The 6,601-nt window shown below is 55.6% G+C and overlaps 1 pseudogene; it reads left to right on the top strand.

Annotated features, from left to right (window-relative positions):
- The window catches only part of LOC103589719, a 14,270-nt pseudogene extending 8,935 nt beyond the window's left edge, over positions 1-5,335 (top strand).
- The last annotated feature ends 1,266 nt before the right edge of the window (positions 5,336-6,601 follow it).

Below are 6,601 nucleotides of genomic sequence, written 5' to 3'. Positions count from 1 at the left end.
AGGGATGGATAGGTCCTTGGGTGGCAGTATGGGGCGGGGTTGGCTTCTGGTCTGCTCCTTCCTTCTTTTTTTTTTTTTTTTTTTTCCTTTTTGTCTTTTTCCGTGTCCGGCCACGGATCGCAACCCTCAGTGTCGCCCCCGCACCGGACCGGGACCAGCAACGGGATCGCAACCCTCGGCGTTGCTCCCGCGCCTCGCTCAGCCAGTGAGCAGGAACCGGTCTGCATGTGGGATCTGAACCCTCAGCGGGAGCGCCGCCACACTTCCCAAGTGGCACACTATAGCAGTGCGCCACCGGGCCGGCCCCTGCTCCTTCCTTCTTACCCAGTGGCATAGACCTTCAGGGTCCTCGCTTCCTATAGGGAGGCCCCACGCTTTGAAAAGCTGCCGTGCAAAGTGGCTGGGACAAGAAAACACTCTTGGGGCAAGAGCTGCTTCCTGGACCGCTGTAGTCTGGCTTCTTTCAGATTTTGTCCTGGTCACTCTCAACTATCTGTCAACTTCTCAGTGCTTTTAAGATTTAAAAAATATTTTATCCAGCCATTTTAGCTGTTTTCAATAGGAGTGTTCACCCCGGAATTTAGCCTGCCATATTCCCTAAAAACAGAACTCAACATCTCCTACTTCTCAAATTTGTCTTTAGCCACCCCAGAAAAACAGCTCAAATCTCACATGTAGGCCTAAGGAATTTTGGCCCAAATTCAGTGCCTTATTTTAAAGCTGTTATATTTTCCCTGCATCTTAAAATGCACTGAGTCTGAAAAGTTCCCCGGGGAGACAGGGCACCAGCTGGGTGGCCGAGGGGCCTGGTGCCCTTACAGCCCAAAGCTAATGTGATGTGTGTCAGCAGGGATCAGCCAAACTGGGACAAAGGAAAGTGGTCAAAGTGATGAATCACATGACAGCCTCTGTGGTAGGGTGACAGGTGACGGGGGTTTTCCTGCTTTTCTTATACTTCAATGTTTCTTCTAGCTTTACTCGTTCAATGAATGTGTATCACACTAATATTAAGAACATAAAGACAAAGCACAAAAATGAAATCATAGCAGCAAGGAAAAAGCCCCACCAGCCAGCAGCCTCAAAATCTATTTCCAGTGGACAAGTTTGGGCAGATCCATTCACGACTCCGCTGGTGACCAGAGGCCGGACTCCTGTGACGGATGGGGGAGCTTGGGGGTTTGGGCTGGCAGGGGATCAGAGGACAGACTGTTGCATCATGCATGATCCAAGGTAGCACATGCTGAGCAGAGCAGAGTCACTCTGTTTCCTCTCTGATCTGAGCTCCGAGGAGTCTGGGGTGCACTCGGCAGAGGTGGGGGGGAGGGAAAACGTGGGGCCTGGGAGCTGAGTTCCAGTCGAGGCTCGCTTGGCCCAGGACATCGGGTTTCCATCTCCAATGCAATCTGCCCTGTCACTCCTCCAGAAGAGGCGACAGGGAGAGGACAGAGAGGGTGCTCCCTCTGCAGGACTGGGGAGTAAGCTGGGAGAAAGGACAGTTTCCCTGAGAAGTTCTGGAAAGGTCTCCTTTCCACTCTCCCTTTCCTAAGCCCCAGAGCTGAGAATCCTCCCCCTTCCTGCCCTGTCCTTTCACCAACACGTGTTTTATTGACTACCTCTGTGCTAGCTGGCAGTGTGGGGGAGGCAGGAGGCCAGGGAGGAAGACCCACCCTGTGCAGACCCTCCAGTGCCGAGTGTCTGTCTTTCCTTCAGTCTCAGAGCCATGGAAAGCCACTGCCATGTTGTTAGCAGAGAGAGACAGAAAGAGAGAGAGACAGAGAGGCACAGAGAGACAGAGAAAGAGAGAGACAAAGACAGAGACACACACATACACAGAGACAGAGATACAGAGAAAGAGAGAGAGAGACAAAGACAGACAGACAGAGACAGAGACAAACAGAAGGACAGAGACAGAAAGAGACAGAGAAAGAGACAAACAGACAGAGAGAGACGGAGAGAGACACACAGAGACAGAGACAGAGATAGACACACACAGAGACAGAGAGGTCTCGATGACACTCGGGTCTCTGAATCACACATATGGGGGCTCACTGAACGTCGTCTTTCCAGGGCTTTAGCTGGGGTGGGGACCAGGCAGATGGCCTGCCCTGGGGAAGGTGTGGCCGGTGGGGAGGGGGGAGCAGGCTGGGCCTTAGATGGGGGTGCAGCCTCCGTCTCAGCCCCTTCACCTCCTCTCTGTCATCAGAGTCTTGGGGCTGGCAGGGACAGTCATTAGAAGTGGAATGTTCTCTGTAGAAAAACCAAGAAGACCACAGGAGTAGAGTTTGTGCTGTGTTGGCGTTTCCTCCCATGTCACTCACTGACTCAGGGGAATGTTAGATGGTGGACGAGCCTTGGAGGCACCTGCCTTCAGTAGCCCAGCCTGACCCAGCATCTACCCCATGGCCTGGCATTCTGAGTGCGGGGCGGGGGAGGGGAGGCATTGGAGGGATGTGGGGGAGGGGAGGGAGGCCTGAAGCTGTCTGCAGAGCCCACCGCCCAGCGCCTGCTCATATCTGAGTCGTTAGATAAGCCAAGGATTCCAGCCCGTGGGAAGACACCTAACGGCAGAGGATGAGGACCAAGGGAATAATTCATAAGTGTGAATAGGAATTATAAAGCCGTCCCACTCTCTTATTAGGGCTCCTCGCCTGTTTAATTGCCAGGCACTTGTGTGGCTGCTGGCCAGGTGTGAGGCCTTGCCGAGAGGGGAGTGGGCCAGGGCGACGCCAGGGCCCTGGCACTGGCCAGAGACAGCCGCAGGTGGGGAAGCCATGCTAATGGGCATTTACGAGGGACACCTGCAGAACAGGCTCCCGGAGGTCTTAGGGACAGTGTCCTTAGGGACACTGACAAGTGGCCTGTTCTTTTCTTTCCCCTCTCCTTGGGCGCCAAACATTGCTTGTGGCCCTGGTGGGCACCTACCATGGGAGAGAGACAAGAGCATCCAGGCCCACTGGGAAGACCTCCAGAGCCAGCCAGGCTCAGGCCAGCCAGGCCAGAGCTGTCCCCTCCTCCCATCCCCTCGCCCTTCCTCGTGGACACTGTCTCTCAGTGCTCAGGTGCCAGCTCCAGACACGCCTGGGAGCTCAGCCCACACCATGCCCTCCAACCCTCCTGGGCAGGCCTCCGACTGTCTTGCCTCTACTGAACATGTGCATGGCACTTGTGTGGCGAAGGTGGCCTTTCCTGGAACTGCTTGGACACTCTCCTTTGGACTCCAAATCCCTGACTTGAGTCTTGTTACTCTCAGGTGCTCCCTGAGAGCAGTGACCGAGTTTCTTATCATGAGGCCGTGGGAGCCCACACAGTGGGTCTCATGGCACCACTGCCCATCGTGAACTGGGTCCAGGGCTCTTTCCTCTGTGGCCAGGGACTTAAGGAGCCATCTGCTCAGGAGGAGAGTGAGAAATATTCCCATTTAGCAGATGAAAAGTGAGGCTGACCACCGATGATGAAGTCACAGACTGCCGCTGTGTCAGGGAGCCTGGGTCGCTAGCCTGCTGCTTTCTCCTCAGACATGGAAGGCCAGGGGGGTTGTGGGAGAGAGACAAGAGCATCCAGGCCCACTGGGAAGACCCCCAGAGCCAGCCAGGCTCAGGCCAGCCAAGCCAGAGCTGTCCCCTCCTCCCATCCCCTCGCCCTTCCTCGTGGACACTGTCTCTCAGTGCTCAGGTACCAGCTCCAGACACGCCTGGGAGCTCAGCCCACACCATGCCCTCCAACCCTCCTGGGCAGGCCTCCGACTGTCTTGCCTCTACTGAACATGTGCATGGCACTTGTGTGGCAAAGGTGGCTTTTCCTGGAACTGCTTGGACACTCTCCTTTGGGCTCCAAATCCCTGACTTGAGTTTTGTTACTCTCAGGTGCTCCCTGAGAGCAGTGACCGAGTTTCTTATCATGAGGCCGTGGGAGCCCACACAGTGGGTCTCGTGGCACCACTGCCCATCGTGAACTGGGTCCAGGGCTCTTTCCTCTGTGGCCAGGGACTTAAGGAGCCATCTGCTCAGGAGGAGAGTGAGAAATATTCCCATTTAGCAGATGTGAAAAGTGAGGCTGACCACCGATGATGAAGTCACAGACTGCCGCTGCGTCAGGGAGCCTGGGTCGCTAGCCTGCTGCTTTCTCCTCAGACATGGAAGGCCAGGGGGGTTCTGGTGGCGGGAAGGTGGGCAGGTCTGGGGCAGCTTCCCTCTTGGGAGAGTGATAGAAGGGGACATTTCCCTCTAGATCCCCCCATGAGAGCAGCATTGGGGACCCGCCACCTTCCTCAAGCAGGTTTCCAGCTTTTCTCTCTGAGTGGCCTCCTGCTGTTCTGGTTCATGCACGCAGGCCTGCCTGGTCCTCCTGACCAGCGACAAGACAGAAGTGCAGGGCTGGTCAGAGCCGGGACAAGAAGGAGGCTGTGGGCTGCCGGGCACCTGGGCTGGGCTCCCCTGACAGATGGGCCGCATGCCCGCCGTTCGCCGTGGCAGGCTCATCCTCTTGATGTCAGGGCTGCAGGCACACCCAGGCACTGGGCCAGGCTCGGGGGCAGTGGGATTGCCAAGGGTAGGCTCAGCTTTCCCTCTCCTTGCATGGCCAGGGCCTGCAGCCTGCCTGCTGATTTGTGTGTCTTATTAGGTCCCAGGGACTCCTGCGGTCCGGGTGAGCCTCAGGGGTGGGGCCCACACCACTCTGCAGAGGGACCTTATCCCTGACCCTGGGCTGTGCTGAGGGGTCTCAGCCCGGCTGAGAGAGACCAGGCCACCGTTGCCTCCAGACAAAATGAGGATGGGCCTTTCCTGGGTGTTCCCCCTGCCCTTGAGCCCACCCGGCACCTCCTGCACCCCATACTTCTCTGTTCTGTGAATTAGCCCAGTTCAACCCCCAGTGGAGGACGGGGGCTGAATTGTTCTCTCCCCTTGGCAAACCGAGGCATGTTGACCAGGGTGAGCAGCTCCTAACTCAACAGGGAGGGCTAGTCTGGGAATGGGGCACACTGGCCCTGGAGGGGTAGGTGGGGATCCATGCAGGGCAGAGCCACCCTGTCCCCCTCACAGGGCCCTGTTCAGCTGAGCTTTGGGCTGGAGAAACGTGTTCCTTTCTCCTCACCCAGCCTGACTGTGTGACGGTGGCGCCACCGTGTGTGTGTGTGTGTGTGTGTGTGTGTGTGCGTGCACATGTGTGATGGGAATTCCAGGCATCTTCAGGCAGTAGACACCTTCACTTGCCACATTCACAGGATGGAGCGACCCCTGCCCAGGGCCTGGAGCTGGAGCTGACTCTGCAGAGGCGCCTGAGCCGAACAGTGGGGCAGGTCTGTGCCACCTTGGTGCCCACCTCCCTGAGCCTCTGAGCCCAGGCCAGGCCTAGGGAGCAGGGCTAATGGGGTTCACCCTTATTTCATCCTGTGTGACTCCTGAGCAGCTGCAGGCCACCCGCAAGCCCTCCGCACCTCCTCTCCACGGCTCCTGGGGCCTTGGCTTCAGCTGCAAAGCAAGGAGAACCTTAGTCAGCTCCAGGGTCCCTCTTTGCCCCCAGCTCTGACATCCTGCCTGCAGTCGCTGATCCATAGCTGATCCTGGGCCTCTCTTGTGTGCTGGGGCTGTTCCCTTTGAACTTTGCTGCTTTAGGGACTCCAGTCTCAGGCCACATCTATTTTTCTATCATAAAAAAGAGCCAATTGCAAAAAACTTCTCCCCCATGGCATGGACAGGGTAGAAGGTAGTAAATGAGAGAAGAGCCAACCTCGGCAAGAGCTGTACCCAGGAACTGGGGTGGGAGGGAGGACGGGGAGAGGGGCTGGGGCCAGGCACCCCTCCTGCTGGAGGTGACCCAGGCACTGCTTCTGAAAGGCCAGAGATGTCCGACACTCACCTCAGGACTTGGTTCTGTGATGTTCAAACACCCCATTCCTCCAATCTTTTGGTGAAGTCTGCCATACCCACAGGTGTCTCGAGAGAATGGCTTTGTTTGCTTTGGGGAGTTGTTTGGGGTTTTTTGGCAATCAAGGAAAGGGCTGAGGCCAGTGTTGGGTGACACGGTGTAGACCAGAGATGGCAGACCTGAGCCAAGAGGTAGCAGAGTGAGTGGTGGATGAGAAGGTCCCTCCAGAGCCCGACAACTGCACAGGTATGAGGTGTGACAACATCAGAATGAGGAGTAATTTCTGTGCTATACTTAGCATCGTGCTTTGCACAGGTTAAGTGCTATATGCACGTTTGTCAAATGCATTTTTAAAAAGGTAACATTTTAAAGACCTCCACAAGAGCTTTTTTAAAATAAACTTTTTTATTTTGGAAAGATTTGAGATTTGCAGTAAAATGTGAGAAGTTGCTCTGGTACGACATAGCATTTCTTACCTCCTGTACCCAGCCCCCTGTTAAGACCTTACCCTGGTACAGCCGCCACACCAACCAGCCTGGGCACTCAACGATTAACGAAATGTCAGGCTTCACTTGGGTTTCGCAGTTTTCCCATGAATGTCCTCTTTCTTTTCAGGATCCCATCTGCACTGCATGTAGTCGTCGTGTTTTTTTTAGTCTCCTCTGGTCTGTAACAGTTTCTCAATCTGTCCTTGTTTCTCAAGACTTTGACAGTTTTGAGGTGTCTGGGTCAGGTA

Source organism: Galeopterus variegatus, unplaced genomic scaffold (assembly GCF_000696425.1).
Source record: "Galeopterus variegatus unplaced genomic scaffold, G_variegatus-3.0.2 Scaffold715, whole genome shotgun sequence".
In the NCBI taxonomy this organism is placed as follows: Eukaryota; Metazoa; Chordata; class Mammalia; order Dermoptera; family Cynocephalidae; genus Galeopterus; species Galeopterus variegatus.
This window is presented reverse-complemented; position numbering and strand designations above follow the sequence as displayed.